The sequence below is a fragment of the Mytilus trossulus genome, chromosome 14, assembly GCF_036588685.1.
Source record: "Mytilus trossulus isolate FHL-02 chromosome 14, PNRI_Mtr1.1.1.hap1, whole genome shotgun sequence".
In the NCBI taxonomy this organism is placed as follows: domain Eukaryota; kingdom Metazoa; phylum Mollusca; class Bivalvia; order Mytilida; family Mytilidae; genus Mytilus; species Mytilus trossulus.
Genome location: NC_086386.1, coordinates 69,068,261 through 69,086,823, shown reverse-complemented (window position 1 = coordinate 69,086,823; position 18,563 = coordinate 69,068,261). Strand labels below are relative to the sequence as shown.

The 18,563-nt window shown below is 32.4% G+C and overlaps 1 long non-coding RNA gene across 1 annotated transcript; it reads right to left on the bottom strand.

Annotated features, from left to right (window-relative positions):
* Positions 1-1,253: 1,253 nt before the first annotated feature.
* LOC134695764 (uncharacterized) lies at positions 1,254-9,473 on the bottom strand. Its single transcript, XR_010102841.1, has 3 exons — positions 9,298-9,473; positions 4,137-4,188; positions 1,254-1,525 (listed from the first exon to the last, which is right to left on the bottom strand). It is a non-coding gene; the product is annotated as an uncharacterized LOC134695764 (long non-coding RNA).
* Positions 9,474-18,563: the final 9,090 nt, after the last annotated feature.

Below are 18,563 nucleotides of genomic sequence, written 5' to 3'. Positions count from 1 at the left end.
GAAACACATGGAGAAAAAAGCATCATTAATATGACAATTTTATTGGATATATATATATTAAATTACTATTTATATTTTACAAAATATTCAAATCACAATGAAATGAAGAACAGTAACCTATAAATGAATAAAATGGAAAGCAATAATCGTTCTCTACATTTTGTTCATAAAACTTTCCGATTCCTTGGAAGAAATTTCTTCCAACAAATTAGAAAACGTATTTTATTCCAATAAAGTATACAATTTTAGTTAGTAAAGTCAACTTGTTCTCTTCATATGCATCCTCGCTCAATTTGGAAGAAATTTCTTCCAAGTAATAACAAACCATTCAAAATTTCTCCCATCAAATATAGAAACATTTGATACATTTAAACATATTTATTTCAATGTTTTAACACAGATAGTTCACTTCATTTAATGTTCCTTCTTGGAAGAAATTTCTTCCAACTAATTAGAAAATTAATTTCTAATAAAGTGGGCAATTTCAGTTTATAAACTCAACTTGTTCATTTCGTTTTCATCCTCTCTCAAGTTGGAAGAAATTTCTTCCAAGTAATATCAAACCATTCAAAATTTCTCCCATTAAATATAGAAACATTTGATACATTTACATATTAATTTCAATTTTTTTAACACAGATAGTTCACTTCATTTAATGTTCCTTCTTGGAAGAAATTTCTTCCAACTAATTAGGAAAATCATTTCTAATAAAGTAGGCAATTTTAGCTAATAAACTTAACTTGTGATAATTGTCGTCCTCTATGAAGTTGGAAGACATGTCTTCCAAGTAATATCAAATCTTTCAAACAAATATAGAAACTTGTAATATATTTATAATTTTTTCCCCATTTGTTAAACACAGAAAGTTCACTTCATTTAATGTTCCTTCTTGGAAGAAATTCCTTTCAACAAATTAGAAAATGTAATTCATCATTATAAAATTTAATGCAATAATAGTTAATAAACTCAACTTGTTCACTTCATTTTTTATTCTCCTATCCTCTATCAATGCTACAGTCTACGAATCTCCCCAAGCGTATTGATAGACCCTCCTATTATTATGCGATTGCAGAGTATGACTCCTTCAGTTTATTGCCTCACCCTCCTATTTCGTTGATGCGGGTTATGAATCATCCAGTTGATCATATTTCGTTTGTACACTACATTTACACGTTGACAGTCTGTCTTGTAATTATTCAAACAACACAATATAAAAGTTATTCAGGGTATCCAATTTATATTTTTTTCTTTTATCTAAATAATTTGTAATGAATTAACAATTGACAATCTCATCGGATAATACTATTTTATCATTTTCACATGTCCTTTAAATTTGGATATCAAATAATTTTAAATATTTCAAGAACATCATTCTTATTCAGCTGAAGAGATGAATCTAACATTTTCTTGTTGCACAGTTGGTTGGTCAGCTTGCCAAGTTTTGCTATAGCTAATGTCATGGTCTTTTTACTTATTGTTTCCAAATAAACGGTCAAGTTATTGTATTCTAAACTGCCACTGCCACCTGGAAAAGAAATATACATACAATTGAGATTGAAAATGGGGAATGTGGCAAAGAAACAACAACCCGATCATAGAGCAGACAACAGCAGACGGTCAACAAGAGGTCGTCAATGCAGCGAAAAATTCACGCACCCGGAGGCGTCCTTCAGCTGGCCCCTAAACAAATACACTAGTTCAGTGACAATGTACGCCATACTAAACTTCAAATTATACACAAGAAACTAAAATTAACCGCATTCTTAATACGACCACAGAGTTCGAACCCTGAACACTGGGACAAGTATGGACACAACATTCAAGCTTGATACATCTCCGAATTTGGATTGTGATTAAATAGTTGACACAGCACAGGTTTCTAACACATAATGAATGTGGTATACGAACTTAAACTTAAAAACTTTAGATTCTAAATTGGACATTACCTATTTTGGTCCAATATCCAAAATCTAAATACATCCGTTAGATTCAGCATATCAAAAACCCCAAGAATTCAATTTTTGATGAAATCAAATAAAGTTCAATTGTGGAACATTTAGACTTCAATGTGGACCAATTTGATAACCGGGCCTAAGCATAAAAAATCTAAAAACATGGTTAGATTAAGCATATATCAAAGAGCTCCATACATACAATTTTTGTTGAAATCAAACAAAATTTAATTTTAAACCCCAATTTGGACCAACTTTGAAACTGGACCCATAATCGAAAATCTAAATGCATGTCTAGATTCAGTGTATCAAAGATCCCCAAGGATTCAATTTTTGTTGAAATCAAACAAAGTTTAATTTTGGACCATGATTTGGATCAACTTGGAAACTGGGCCTAAAATAAAAAATCTAAGTACATGTTTAGATTCAGCATATCAAAGAATCTCAGGTATTCATTTTTTTTTTAAGTCAAGCAAAGTTTAATTTTGGACCCCGATTTGGATCAACTTGAAAACCAAATAATCAATAATCAAAAATCTAAGTACATGAACATGTTAAGATTCAGCATATCAAAGAACCTCAAGTATTCAATTTTTTTTAAAATTAAACAAAGTTTATAATTAAAAATACATGTCCATGTTTAGATTCAGCATTTCAAAGAACCCAAAAAAAATCATTTTTTGTTAAAATCAAACTTAGTTTATTTATGGACATTTTGGACCTAAATGTAGACCAATTTGAAAAAGGGACGAAACATTCAGAATTACATACATAGTTAGATTCGGCATATCAGAGAACCCCAATTAATCATGTTTTGATGAAATTAAACAAATTTTAATTTTGAACCCTTTGGGCCCCTTGTTCCTAAACTGTTGGGACCAAAACTCCCCGAATCAACCCAACTTTCCTTTTATGGTCATAAACCTTGTGTTTAAATTTCATAGATTTCTATTTACTTACTCTAAAGTTATTGTGCGAAAACCAAGAAAAATGCTTATTTTGTGCCCTTTTTGGCCCCTAATTACTAAACTGTTCCGACCTCAACTCCCAAAATCAATCCCAACCTGTGTTAACAAACCTTGTGTTTAAATCTCATTGATTTGTATTTACTTATACTAAAGTTAGTGTGCGAAAACCAAAAATGATACATATTTGGGCCTTTTTTGGCCCCTAATTCATAAACTTTCAGGACCAAAACTCCTAAAAATCAATCCCAACCTTCCTTTTGTGGTCATTAATCTTGTGTCAAAATTTCATAGATTTCTATTTACTTATAATAAAGTCATAGTGCGAAAACCAAGAAAATGCTTATTTGGGCCCTTTTTTGACCCTCTAATTCCTAAACTGTTGAGACCAAAACTCCCTCAATCAATCTCACCCTTCCTTTTATCGTTTTAAACCTTGTGTTTAAATTTCATAGATTTCTATTTACGTTTACTAAAGTTAGAGTGCGAAAACCAAATGTCTTCGGACGACGACGACGCAGACGACGACTCTAACGTGATACCAATATACGACCAAATTTTTGCGGTCGTATAAAAATAATACTAGACGTATAAAACCCAGAGGCTCCTGCCTTGGGACAGGCGCATGAATGCTGCGGGATTAAACATGTATATGGGATCTCGACCCCCCCTATACATATAGCCAATGCAGAAAAGTAAACCCATAACAATACCCACATTAAAATTCAGTTCAAGAGGAGTTCGAGTCTGAAGTCAGAAGATGCAACCAAAGCAAAATAAACAAAATGACTATAATACATAAATAACATCCGACTATACTAGCAGTTAACTGACATGCCAGCTCCAGACCTCAATTAAACTGATTAAAAGATTATGTCTTCATCATATGAATATCAGGCAAAATCCTTCCCGTGAGGGGTTTAGTATCATATAATCATACCATATATAAGAAAAACAACACACATGTCAAACCAGCAACTGTTTTTTTTTAAATATGTGTTTAGTTTCGATGCAAAGACCCTATACGTGAATCAATAATGACGCCAAAATATGCAATCTTTAATGACCTGACAACAGTATCGTAACTATATCCCTTCTTAATAATATAAAAAAAGAAGATTAATAAGTCTATTTAAAGTTTTTGTGAGTTTCAGAGTAGAATACTGACATTTTTGTGCTTAACAAAAAGTATTACCAAAAAATATTGGATGTGAAATACCTGAACTATAATGATTATCATCTCCGACTTCAACTTCAGCTTATCTTGGTTTCTGAAGAAAAAAATGATTCATTTTATTCATTTTTTTTGGAAAATAGAAATGAACAGATTAGTATATCTCGCGGTACATTCTATAGGTCTATGTATTTTGGTCGTTACATATGATTTATCAAGAATTGTTGTTTGATCAATTATTGGTGTCTAACACTACTTTTATCACTATTACATTTTGCAAATACCAGGGCAGCTGTTTTAACATTGGAGGGGGAAATGGTGTACCGAGAGGACCACAAAACGTCGACAGGAAAACTAGCAATCCTAGTCAATAAAGATGGGGAGTCAAACACACATACCACAACTAAACTTAGATCCACAAGACTCAGTGTTGACAGATGAAGGATACAATAGATGGACAATTTAAAACAATCATCCATTAAAAAGAGTGCCTACACTGAAATATCTCGATATCAGGTCGATATAGTCCTTACTATAAAGTTTCACTGCAACTATCATATAAACTTAACATGATCAAAGAAACTCAGGCTAATGTCGAATAATCCAAACTGGAAATACATGTACGCCTTACAATCATTCCATACACCAAATATGCTTTAAATATAGTCGATCGACCTATTGCAAATCTAAAGACCAACCTAAAATGAATTTTGAAAATGAGGTCAATGTCAGATGAACCCTGCCAGTCGAACATGTCAATACATGTCTAGTTGACCTATTGCATATATACTAGTCAACAAAAGAAACGATACAGGACTTTGAAATAAAATTTATCAAGAAGTATTAAATATAAAACAAAATGAGATATACTATCTTAAAAAGCTTTCATTTGCAATGTATGCACATGTGATAATGAAAATCAAAATTTGTCGGAAAGTATCTAAATTCCGTGTAAACGATCATAGGGTACAAATTATTTTTGCGGAAAGTTGAATTAAAAATCGACACATAATTTTCTGTACTGAAAAAAATCATACAAGTGTTCGGTAAACAGGAAGTTGTTAAGTGATCAATCTGAAAACGCATCACACGGTATAGCTGACTTAGATAAACCCTGAAACCAAATTTCAGAAATCCTTGTATTGTAGTTCCTGAGAAAAATGTGACGAAAATTTTCAACTTGGCTATCATGTGTAAAATCATACAAATGTTCGGTAAACAGGAAGTTGTCAAGTGATCAATCTGAAAACGCATCACACGGTATAGCTGACTTAGATAAACCCTGAAACCAAATATCAGAAATCCTTGTATTGTAGTTCCTGAGAAAAATGTGACGAAAGTTTCATGGGACGGACTGACTGACAGACTGAAGGACTGACGGACGGACTGACGGACAGACAGAGGTAAAACAGTATATCCCCCTTTTTTTAAAGCGGGGGTATAAAAAGGAAATTGAAGCAGCAGGTTATGGTTTGATCCTTGTCCATGTAAAACTTAAAACACGAAAATTGGCATTTGCTGCCTTTCCGCCAATTCGAGCAGAAGGCATTGCGTAATAAGAGCAAACATGATGTCCAGGCATGCTATTCATATCGTCTAACTTCTGTTACCTTGTGAAAAAGCATATCAAATATCTGGCTCATCATGCCAGTTAGTTATAATTATACTCATCAGTCATCATAAACCTTAGAAGAGAACAACTGTGGCGGAGAGATCTGGCTAAAAAAATAATGTTCTCAACAAATAGATGTGTGTCCAAATTGACTGACTATCTTATGTAACAATATATTGAACAGGGTTGGCAAGTATTGCCAAGTCCAGAGGGAAATATATGTACTCAGAAAACCAGAGTTTTAGTGATTAGTATTAATATGAAGAGGAATCAGCGATCATTTTAAAACACACTGATAAATATACAATTTCTTATATACATGTATGTATATTATTAGTTATCTTTGTGTAATCAGGGGTGTACAAAATTTTACACCGTTGTTGAAAAGTCATACACCCTGAGGCGCAGCCGAATGGGTGTATGAATTTTTAACAACAGTGTAAAATTCCGTACACCCCTGATTACACCAAGAAAACGAATTTATTTCTTATGAACAATTCCTTTACTCATTTTGAAATCAGGATGTAAAATTGTAAAAATGGTAATGAAAAGTTTCCAGCGTAATATTTTTTCAATGTCCATGCTGCTGCACATTGTCAAATACTTGTTTACTTTATTTTTGGAAAAATTCAGAAATTTTTTGTGTTCTTTTGAGTTTACAAAAAAGAAATTTAATTTTTTTTTTTTTTTTTAGCATTTTCTTATTATCATTAATTTTCTTTATTTTCTTTTTTTTTCTTCATTATTTTGGCAAAATTTTATATTTCAAATTTTTTTGGCAAAATCTCATTTTATTTTTAAAATTGGCAAAATTTTATTTATCCCCGGGTGAACCAGGGTGGGGTGTTATTTACACCGGGGTAGTCAACCAATCAGATTGCATTATTTTTTCTGCATAAGAAATAAGACAAAATAAACTTATTTTTGAGAGAATTTATCTAAAGAGTATAAACTGGAAAAGGTAAAGATCCAGCAGCTCTAAAGACATACACAAAGACATGCGCGAGGGGGCGGCAGTACTTGAGGGTTAGGATATTTCCTCTTGTTTAAAACTCTGTTTTCATGGTCTAATGCACTGAGCCGTTACATTCTTTCTTAATTTAACCAGGATCATTGATTTAGAAGAATAAGTAAGAAAAATTCTTATACATAGACACGACATTTTTTGGGCATTTTTAATAATTCTATTAATTACTAAATCAAAGAATGGAAGTATTATATTGACAGGAACTCCAACGAAACGCTGGCACATTCGCATCCCCTTGATTTCTTTAGGAAAATTAAAGGTTTCGACTTAGTTTTTCTAGTACGTGCTAACTCCTTTGTGGGGTATCTGCGATGCCGCCTTCTCCTGTTGTTAACTGAAGCTAGTCTTATCTACATACCAATGTAAATTAACACGAAATCCCCCGTGGTCATTTGTGAATCGCCACATGAATAACGATATCTGTTTCCAGTTTATAAACATGCCCAAAAGTATTTGCTGTTTGGGAATAAAAAATTAATTGATATATTAATCAAAAGTTCAAATTTAATTTAAATACAGTCTTATTTGGGATATAAGGAAAAAAAATCATAATACGTAATTATAATATATATGCACAAGGAGGTTATAACAAAAATTCAATGTAAACAAGTAAATATAGTAGCCATAATTTAAAAAACTCTCGAAAAGAAAATTTGTTTATTGATTTTGTTTTATATCTAAAAACAAACCATTAAAAAGACCATACGGCTGCTGGAACCCCTGCCACAACTAATAGAATAACTATACAAGTAAATTTTACGTAGTAAAAATATCTTCCTAATCAATGCTGCCTAGGTAAGCTTTTCTTTTATATGATCATTATCATTACTTATAAGTTTGTCAAATGATTAAAAATATCAACCGTATTTAATCTTCTCGATTTTGTAAATATACGATATGGACTTAATACTTACTATGAGTATTTTCTATACAAACGTGTAATTCAGTGGTTGTCGTTTGTTTATGTGTTACATATTTGTTTGTCGTTCATTTTTTTACATAAATAAGGCCGTTAGTTTTCTCGTTTGGATTGTTTTACATTGTCTTATCGGGGGCTTTTATAGCTGACTATGCGGTATGGGCTTTGCTCATTGTTGAAGGCCTTACAGTGACCTACAGTTGTTAATGTTTGTGTCATACTGGTCTTTTTGTGGCTGTTGTCTCATTGCCAATCATACCACATCTTCTTTATTATATGTGTTAAGAAAGAATCGTGTTACGCTCGTAAATGCTTAAGTTGATCCGTAAGCAACTGAAATGTCTTTTAAGGGCTGTTAATCATATTAAGTGCCTTTTGTTACACTCTTAGTCACTAAAACAGTATTAAGATACTAAAAGTTAAATTGATGACGGGGGGGGGGGGGGGGGGGGTAGGACCTTTATCAGGACTCCGGGATAGGATGTTTTAAGGGTAAATTGACAGAAAGTCACAGGACAAAAATTCACAGGACATTAAGTCACAGGACAAAAAGTCACAGGACATTAAGTCACAAATTTGATAGGACAAAAAGTCACAAGACAAAAATTCACAAATAATTTGTTGACAATTTTTTTAATATATAAGAGATATATCTTGAAATATTTACTTTTTGTTACATATATTCATATTGAAGTTAAGCAAAATTGTCATTATACTTGTAAAATGCAGATTTATTAAATTATTAACACGCAAAGGGTATATTTCTTGGCACCATGAAGCCATTAAAGTGCCAAGCCACTTTGACATTTTGTTTTCTTAGAAATTATTTGATTATCTTTAATAATTTTTGCCATAAATTTTGTCTACAAAGTTGGTTTATTTGACAATAGTTCAAGAAAAATACATATTTTTTTTTAGATAAGCAATTTTAATTCAAAGAAAATAATCTAAAAAAAATATTTGTGACTTTTTGTCCGTGACTATAAATCTGTGACTGTTTGTCTTGTGACTTTCTGTCCTACATTCTTTTTAAGCTCGGGACTTCGGGATTGACCCTTTCGGGATCCGGATTTTTTTATTTTTTTGTATTTTGGGATGTCGGGATTTACTTTGTTTAAATTCGGGACCTCGGGATTTCGTGTTTTTAAGCCCGGTATTTTGGGATCAGGACCCCTCCTATCCCCCCTCATTAATTAAAACATGTACTAGTATTAACTATTAAACAGTTTCAGCGATCAGTGCAATGTTGTCATGGTAATCAAACGAAATTCACGGAAAAATGAAAATATGACTTTACTATTTATATAAGTAAAACATTCTGGACTGTTATTTTTATCTATCGTAAGTTCCAGGTCTGAGATTCTAAGCTAGTGATTTTGCTTACTCCAATAATTTTTTCTTTGAACTTTTCCTTCTCTTTTCAAAATCATTAGATTGATAAATAAGTTCTCGTGTCATAATAAGACAAAAACACAAATGTCGTAATCATTTTAATAACGATTATGTAATATTTAATATGGAAAACGGCATCATTGACCCTTCGGAGCTTGACTCCTTTCGTCATTAAATAATTTACCCATCTATTTAAATTTTCTTCACATTTGTTTGACTACATGTATATATTCTAAAGCTACGTGTGTTTACATACCTCTACATGTGTAAGTTTCGACGATTCCTCGTATATATAACGTCGTATATTTAATGCTATCTTCAGAGTTTCAGAGTTTTCATTTTTTTACCAAGTGGGTTCTTTCAATTTTCCACAAAACCATATCGTAAATTCTCTAAATTCTTGTGAATGATCGAATAACACAACTGATTAAACATGTTAAAGTCTTATATTTCAATTATTCATAACACCAAATCCAGTGGCCAGGCCTCAAGATATCACTCAGCATGACGCTTAGATTTTATAATTTACGACATGTCAATATGCGACTTTGATGTACATAGTCTAACCATGGGTGTAAAAAGTTTTTTGAAATTGTTAGGTTATTTTTTTTAAATTTTTTTTTAATGCAAACTGCTATTGATATTTTTGAGGGTTGTACGAATTATTAATTTGCTTTCAGTGGATATTAACAAAATTCGGTGTTAATTAAAGAATTGAATTTTAAACGGAATTCATTCCGACGAAATCTTTAAATAACAGTAAAACTAATCGATCATACATTGACATTGCAAAAAAAGTGCTTGGAATTGGAAGCTATAATGTATTATATATCAATATACTTCAATGGTCATACTGGATACTGCATGCTCATATTAATTATTTTTTAATAGACTGTTTTTTTTTTCGGACAGAACAGCTAAATGATTGCGTGTCACCATTTGTCTGGTTGTAACTTGGGGACAACTGTTATTCCACACGAATCTAAATAATTCATGCACACTTTGTAAAGAGATTACATTTTATTGATGTTTATTAATGTCAAATATTATAAAGGGACTACATGTAGCCGAATGTCTGATAGCAAAAGTATTCTTTTAAACAAAAGTAATCGCTCGCCTTAACTTTTTAAACTTCGCTTCAAAAATTTGCAAAATTATTTTTTATTATATTAAAAATTTCAAATCGTTCGCTCGCTCGCCCCAATTTTTGAAGACATGTGATATTATTTTTTTTTAAGGAATATATATAAATATGTTTTACTTGTGGCCAAACCATTATTTACTTGTGAGTAAATTAATTAGTTTTGAATATATATATAGACTAAAGATCAAGAATTTGTTGTTTATTATACGTTCACCGTGCATGCATGACACTTATACGAGCATGTTTGATTTATATTTTCAAGTTTCTTTTTATCAATTAAAGAATTTCATTTCTCTTCTATTTTCATATAAGTCAGATTTTAATTCGTTTATTCAACGGAAAACCTCAACGTTATGTGTATACATGATATTCGAAAGTTTTGTTTATGTCGTAAGAACTGATAGGGATTTGATAACCGTCCGATCTGTAAAGTATGGAAAGGAGATGAGGAAGCGATACATATAATTATTTTAATAACGATGGGAAATACATGCCCGTTTACATATTAACAGAACTAATATGTTTATTGACCCTAAACTAGTCGTATCATCAAACGCATCACACAGTGCGCAAAACGTGACATCACACTGGGTGCACAACATGCCTCATAACTGCATTTCTTTCATTTAATAAACGGGTGGTATGAAACAGTCCATTTGTAAGCAATATTCAATTATTAACACATCATATGTTTGGACAGAAGTATTCAAAATTTTAAATTTGTGTTAAAAATCGGATTTTTTTTTTTATTGAGGAGAATATATCGAAAAAAACTGCTTTCTGGGACGGTGGCTATGATAGCACCTGTGGGTGCACCACATACTGACACGGTAAGTAGAAATTTCACAAACATTTGATACAAGTAATATCTAAAGTATTGTTTATTTTGTATGTGAACGTAACATCTGGGAACCGTATATCTAACATATAAATATGTTGCTGGTAACAATTTTCATATTTCAAATAAATGCGATATATGGTCGTTAGTTTTAATTCTCGTCTAAGAAGCATCAGATCGATTATTCGTGTCGGATTATATATATATATATATTTTTTAATTAAATTGTTTTTAAAAATAATGTTCACGATTTTGACCGGGCTTTTTATTTTTTTGGTAAGTTTTAGTTCAAAGTTGAAAATTTAACTTCATCTTTTATAAACAAGGAAGACTTCTGGTCAGTTCTCCCCGGTCAATTTTTAAACCTTTTTACGTAATGTAAATATATATTATACATTGTATATTTCTTTATATCATATTATTTTACATAAAAATTATCTTTAAGCACTTCATTTTACAGATTTTGACCAGGTTTTAAATTCGTGAAATTAAGATTTAAGGTTCCAAAACGAATTGCCAGTCACGCTAAGAGAGACTAATTCCGGTCATCTTTTTGGTGAAAAGGCATACCTAAATCATTTTTTGAGCTGATAGTATATTGTATAAGCTTTTCAAATCCGTTTTAATTATTAATCTATCTTTAGCGGTTCCAGAGATATATACAAATTTCTCCGCGTTTTCCACTTCCGTGTTTTAGGCACCGAGGGCTCCCCTTTTTATACCTATTACCTGTTATCTGTTACTTAGTGTTTATCTTCCTTCTCTAGCAGGAGTTTCGCTTCTAAAGCGTTATTATTACGGTACTTCTTATGTGCATCCTAACAGATGTGGATTGATTTAACTATTATATACGACCAGACTATAGAATACCAGAGCGCAAATGCTGCAATGTCTCGTCTGCTTTACTTATGATTATTTTGATAGTTAATTTTTGGAACGTCTATAATATCAGGTGTGTACTAGAAGTGTCAAATGCGCTTAATGCGCTTAATGTATTTTTGTCCATTTGATGAACTAAGCCTTTTCAAATGAATTTTATAGTTCCTTCTTATGTTGAACTGTTATACCACTATCTCAGGTTAGGGGAGGGTTGGGATCCCGCTAACATGTTTAACCCCGCCACATTATTAATGTATGTGTCTGTCAAACACCAGGAGCCTGTAATTCAGTGGTTGTTGTTTGTTTATGTGTTACATATTTGTTTTTCGTTCATTTTTTTTATGCAAAAAAGGCCGTAAGTTTTCTCGTTCTAATTGTTTTACATTTTTATTTTGGGAATTTTTATAGCTGACTATGCGGTATGGGCTTTGCTCATTGTCGAAGGCCGTACGGTGACATATAGTTGTTAATGTTTGTGTCATTTTGGTCTCTTAAGGATATTTGTTTCTTTTGGCAATCATTCCACATCTTTTTTTTAGATTAGAATTGTCAATGGTTCATACAAAGAGTTCAAGGTCAGATGAACCATGACATACAGATCTCTACAAATATCCCTTAGACCAAATAAATGTGTTCCGATCCTTACAATGCATTAGAAACAGAGAAATGTAAAAGTTATGCTTGGCCAATTAATGCGAAACATAAGGTCAAAATATACGAAAGATAACTTGTTATATCAAATTAATAATTTGTTATATCAAATTGTAAAAAGTAAATAAGCACGACGCTAAAAGGCTTCCGTAAAAAATAAATGAAATAGAAAATTTTGTCCATCTAAAAGTAAAACAAATATGTTCTTTTTTCTTTTTTGTATTAGGTGGAAATGCCAGAAGAAAAGAAAAAGACAAATGCAAACTCACAAGGGAAACGGAAACCAACCTCCTAAAATGGCACATCATGCTCATCTGGAAAGAAAAAAAACACAAAACAACCCTCCTCAAAGAATAAAACCAAGCAAAACAGTAAAGGAAAATAGTTTTTAAATAAAAAAGAAATGGAAAAAACAGAGCAGCTCAAGGAAAGAATCTGGTAGGAATATAATTATTCTTTTATTTTTTTTAATAATGATCTGTTTTTTAGCTCACCTGGCCCAATGGGCCAAGTCATCTTTTCTCGTCACTAGGCGTCCGTCGGCCGGCGTCTTTCATCCGTCGTCCGTTAACTTTTACAACATATGCAACTATTACAGTCATAATCACGTTCGATAACTCTGCATGTGACTGGTTCAATTAGTATTTTTATACTGGTTACCTGATGAATTAATTAAAGAAAATTGAAAAAATATATTTAGTTCACCTCGGTTTATATCCATTCGATGTCTTCTTTTATGAATATAAAATAATATTTCAAAGAATTTCATTGATAATCGGACAACACTAACCGGCATAGGTATTGTCAAAACATGCATCTACATGGGTATTGTCAAAACTTACATTGTGATTAGGTGCCATGTTTGTTTTCTTTGATCACGTTGATGTTATGACTTAATTAATATCTCCTTAATCTTGCTATGGCTATTCTTATAGTTACAATAACGTGTCATATTTAATTGCAATATAAACAGAGAAAATAAATTGAATTATGTGCATTAACAAAATAAGTGTCGAACATCCTCTACGTTTGAAAATTATTTGTTTTCGCCATTATTCAAAATTTTATAAAAATAACAACAGCATGTTTAAGCTTGATAAACAGGAACCAATGTTCGATTACATGCTGCTTTAAGGTAAGACAATGAATGAAAACGCGAGCATCCAACAGTTATTTAATTTTCATAGTAAAAATCGTACACATAATATTTTTACCATGTCGCCCCACGCTGTCAATCTGGTCGCCATCTTGAAAAATAATAGCAGATTTTCTGAAAATAGCTTATTTTCAAATCAATTTGGAAGGGACATAATAGAAAATTAAACTATTCTATATACGATATTTCAAATATTTATGAATATAATAATAAGCACAAAGACCCACAATTATTCCATCTGTTTTGTTTAAATAGCAATTTAAGGTTAAAGACGACAGAAAATCCAATATTTATCGTAGTTGTATGATTTAACAGTGTGAACTATCGAGGCAACAAGACAAATTTTCAAAAGCATTTGGAAGGGAGAAGATCAAAATTTAAACTATTCCAAAAGGAATATTTATATTTCTAAATATATGAGGAATTACTACAAAGACCCACACTTTTAGTATCATGAACTTAAAGTAATGTATTTCATCGATTCCAGATGGGCCATATGCATTTCTATACAATTTACTTGGGCTTGATACGGGTGATGTGTGACGTCACAAAAGTCACGTGATGACTGCTATAGTTGGATATGAAAGTTTCTCTGATGAAACTTCTGAGCCAAAATTTAAGCAAACTTGGCCACAATCAACATTGGGGTATCTGGTTTAAAAATATGTCCAATGATCCGAACAACCAACCCAGATGACCGCCATCGCTAAAAATAGAACAACTGGGGGTAAAATTTAGATTTTGGCTTATATCTCTGCATCCAAATCATTTAGATCAAATTTGACAAGAAACAATGGGTTTTCAGGTTCATATTTATCCGTCCTGAAATTTTCAGACGATCGGACAAGCTGTAAATTTTTTTTTTTTTGTACCTGAATAACTTTGAGGCCTGAAATTTTAGTTGTTATCTTGAATATTATTATTTATAGAGATAGAACTGTAAACAGCAATAATGTTTAGCAAAGTAAGATCTACAAATAAGTCAATTGACCAAAATGATAAATTGACCCCATAAGGAGTTATTTCTCTTTAAAGTCAAATTTAAAAAGTTTTCGTAATCTTTAAAAAAAGTCTTCTCCTGAAACAACTGAGACAAATTTAATCAAACTTGGCCAAAATCTGCATTTTGGTATATAGTTATGTGTTCGATTACCCTCCTAACCAACCAACATGGCAGACATGGCTAAGAATAGATTGATTGATTGATTGTTGGTTGCTTAACGTCCAGTGGCAAATATTTCATGCATATTCAGGACGAGAACAAATTCACAATAAATACAATAGGTAAGTTGTTATAATAGAGGATAATGGTCGGGGAAATTTGGACTGCCACTGGCAAATGAGGGTATATTGGATAGAGACAGAAATTTTGCCTTGCAACAGGCCACCTACGGACCCCTCAAAAAAATGTTGCAAGGGTTCTTAACGTGCAAAGAGCGTGGCACTCTCTTTACACGAGGCATCGGATTTAACGTCCCCCTTCTGACCGGACATGACTGCGAACTTGATACATCCCGCACAGCCAAACGGACGCCCCACTTCGGGAATCGTTTTATAGAATAGACAACAGGGAGAAATGCAGTTCTTGACTTGCATCTCTGAAATTAAAGCAAACGTTGCAACGGTTGCATTATTTCATGCATCAATTGTAAATAAAAATATAAATGTGAGCAATGAAGCATCTTGTTCTATCTTACAGTCACCTTTTGCTAAGTGTTCCGAGAGACTGCACCGAAGCCATCTGGTTAGGAATAAGAGGCCCAAAAGGGTCCTTAACAAGCATTTTTCTAGTTTAAGGATAATAACTTGTGTATGAATATTTCTAATGGTTTGAAATTTTACAACAATGTTAAAAACCACAAGTAGAAGGTTATGATTCTGTTTAGGGGTTATGGGGCCAACAATATAAGTATGAAGGGCCAAAAAGGGGTCCAAAACCAGCCTTGTTTTCTAGTTTCCAAACAATAACTTGTGTGTAAGTGTATGGATCTCTCTGAAATTGTACCACATGTTTCATGTAACAAAAGGAATGATGGAATTGAGTTTGAGGTTAATTGCCCCAATCATGAAGGAATTACAGGCAAAAAAGGGCGAAAAAGAAGCATTTTTCTAGTTTCAGACAATAACTTGTGTTAGAGTGTATGAATCACGCTGAAATTGTACTGTAAGGTTCCAGATGAAATCTTCAATTTGCACAGTAACAGTAACGAGCAATAGCTATAGATTTACAAGCTTTTAGGCCACATTTATTTTGTGTCAAAACCGATATTACTAGTAAGTTACATATTTGACCACATTCCAAATTCAGACAGTACCAAGCTTAAATGTTGTGTCCATACTTGCCCATTTGTTCAGGGTTCGACCTTTGCGGTCGTGTAAAGCTGCGCCCTGCGGAGCATCTAGTTTATATAGATAAGACAGTTTTATTGTTTGACTAGTTATTTTGCGGCCCTTTATAGCTTGCTGTTCGGTGTGAGCCTAAGCTCTGTGTTGAAGACCGTACCTTAACTTATAATGATTTACTTTTATAACTTGTGACGTGGATGAAGCGTTGTCTTATTGTCACGTTTACCACATCTTCCTATATTTATTAACATTTATTATTACTCTGATTCGATTCATGCATAGTTTAAAATTTTTTGTCTGTTGTTTCTTACACTTTATCATCTTCGCTTGACAATGGTTACAATGTTATGCCCATTTCAACTACACAGCGATTTCTTTTAAGATGGTACTCTGACTAGAATCTTGTATTGGACGACACATGATTGCAATTACTTCTTATCCAATTTGGTGTAGAAAAATCCAGAAAATCAAAATATCATTTAACAAATTATAGAAAATATGTGTAAAAATCTTCACTTCAAGGTCATAAAAATTTTCTTTTTTCTTTAAGTGAAAGAGTACATGTAGTCGATGTTTTGAGCAGCATTTTTATATCACCGTACTGCCTTTAACAATGAGCAAACTCCATACCCTGTAGTCGATCAGCTATACAACAGCACGAAATGACAAATGTAAATCAATTCTAATAAGAAAACCAACGGCCTAATTCATGTACAAAAAAGTCAAAGAAAAAAAATATGTATCGGATCAACAAACGACAATCTCTGAATTACTGGCTTCTACGGATACACACATACATACAGAATGTAGCGGGGTTAAAAAGTAAAATCACAAAAGTATAGAGCTCAGAGGAAAATTCATTCGGAAAGTCCCTTATCACATGGCAAAATCAAATAAAAAAACACATTAAACGAATGGACAACAACTGCCATATTTCTGACCTGGTACAAGCATTTGAAGTGTAGAAAGTGGTGTTTTGAACCTGGTTTTATAGCGCTTAAACTTTCACTTAAACATGTTAGCGGCATCCAAAACCTCTCCGTACCTAAGAAAGTGGCATAAAAGTACAACACTTGAAAGAACGAACTATAAATTCATTTGAAAAAGGCTTAACTCATCAGGTGGATAAATAGAAATACATAAAAACAAAAACACATAGTGGCCATGGCCGGGTACTTGTATATCCAAACAACAAAAAACACACTATTCATTTTTGCGGCATGACCATGTATATGGTTTTGATTTTTATGCAACACTGAAATATTTAGATACAGAAACTGCTACCCATTTTTCTCTATAGTCTTCGATGAAAAGAATAAAGAATACCACTGGTACCCTATGAGAATTGCATTATAGGAGTAATTGTTCTTTTGTAACACATCGTCCTGAATATGCATGAAATATTTGCCACTGTACGTTAAGCAACCAACAATCAATCAATCTTTTGTAACATTATTGATCAATTGCAACACTTGCACTCTCTGAAGTGTTGAGGTTTTTAAAATGATTTTGTCCACTAGTATACCATACATTCCTTGAAGCAGGAACCAGAAGGATAAATTGATATTCAAACATTAATTTTGCGCATGAAAGTAACATACAGGAATTAAGTTGATTAAGAACTTTCAAATTGTCACTCATTGTTGTCTTATAATGTTTTTGTTGGGTTCAGAATGATGCACAATAACCACATGGCAATCCTTTATTATTTTTTCTACATTCACACATGCTCATTAAACATGTTAAAGGCCCTTAATTTTAATTGAATGTTACAAGTTACAACTGGGACCAAAATAATCATAGCCACACTGATACAAAATTCTATCTTCAACTGCCAAGAGTGTAGAGGAGGGGACTTGATCATATCCCTTAATCAGATTAAAAATAAAATTATGTTGTTTTTATGAATATTGGTGTATTATTCTAGTTAAGTTCATGTTATTGATACATCTTTATGTTTTAGACAGAGAACACAATTAGGTTGTACTTTACTTTTTTTTTTAGATAAAACAAAGGCAACAGAGAAACGGAAACAAAGTACATTCATATGTGAACTAATAATACTATTACCAGAGAACTGCATTTATCTGTTGTAGAATTATTATTTGTGTTTAATTAATTGATCATATTTCATCTTGGAGTGACTTTACATAGTCTCATTACTTCTGTTATTACCGGAGAAATGAATGGCTTTGTTTACCAATGTGCCAAAACTAGCTAACAGTAGTGTACTGTTAGAATTAGAAAAAAGGCTTGAAGGACAAGAATAGATATGTTCTAAAAATTTCTTTAACCAAATATTAGCCTGGGAGTAGGGGATAGGAATCGGGGACGCATGTTCACCCCTTCTACTGTACATAGGGCCTTTCAGTTTACTGCACTTTAAACATAGGCGGATCCAGGGGAAGGGGCCTTGGGGGTCCACCCCCCTTTTGTGGGAAAAAATGGTTGATTATATAGGGAATCACTGCAGCATGAGGTCAGTCAGCACCCTCCCCCTTATGAAAA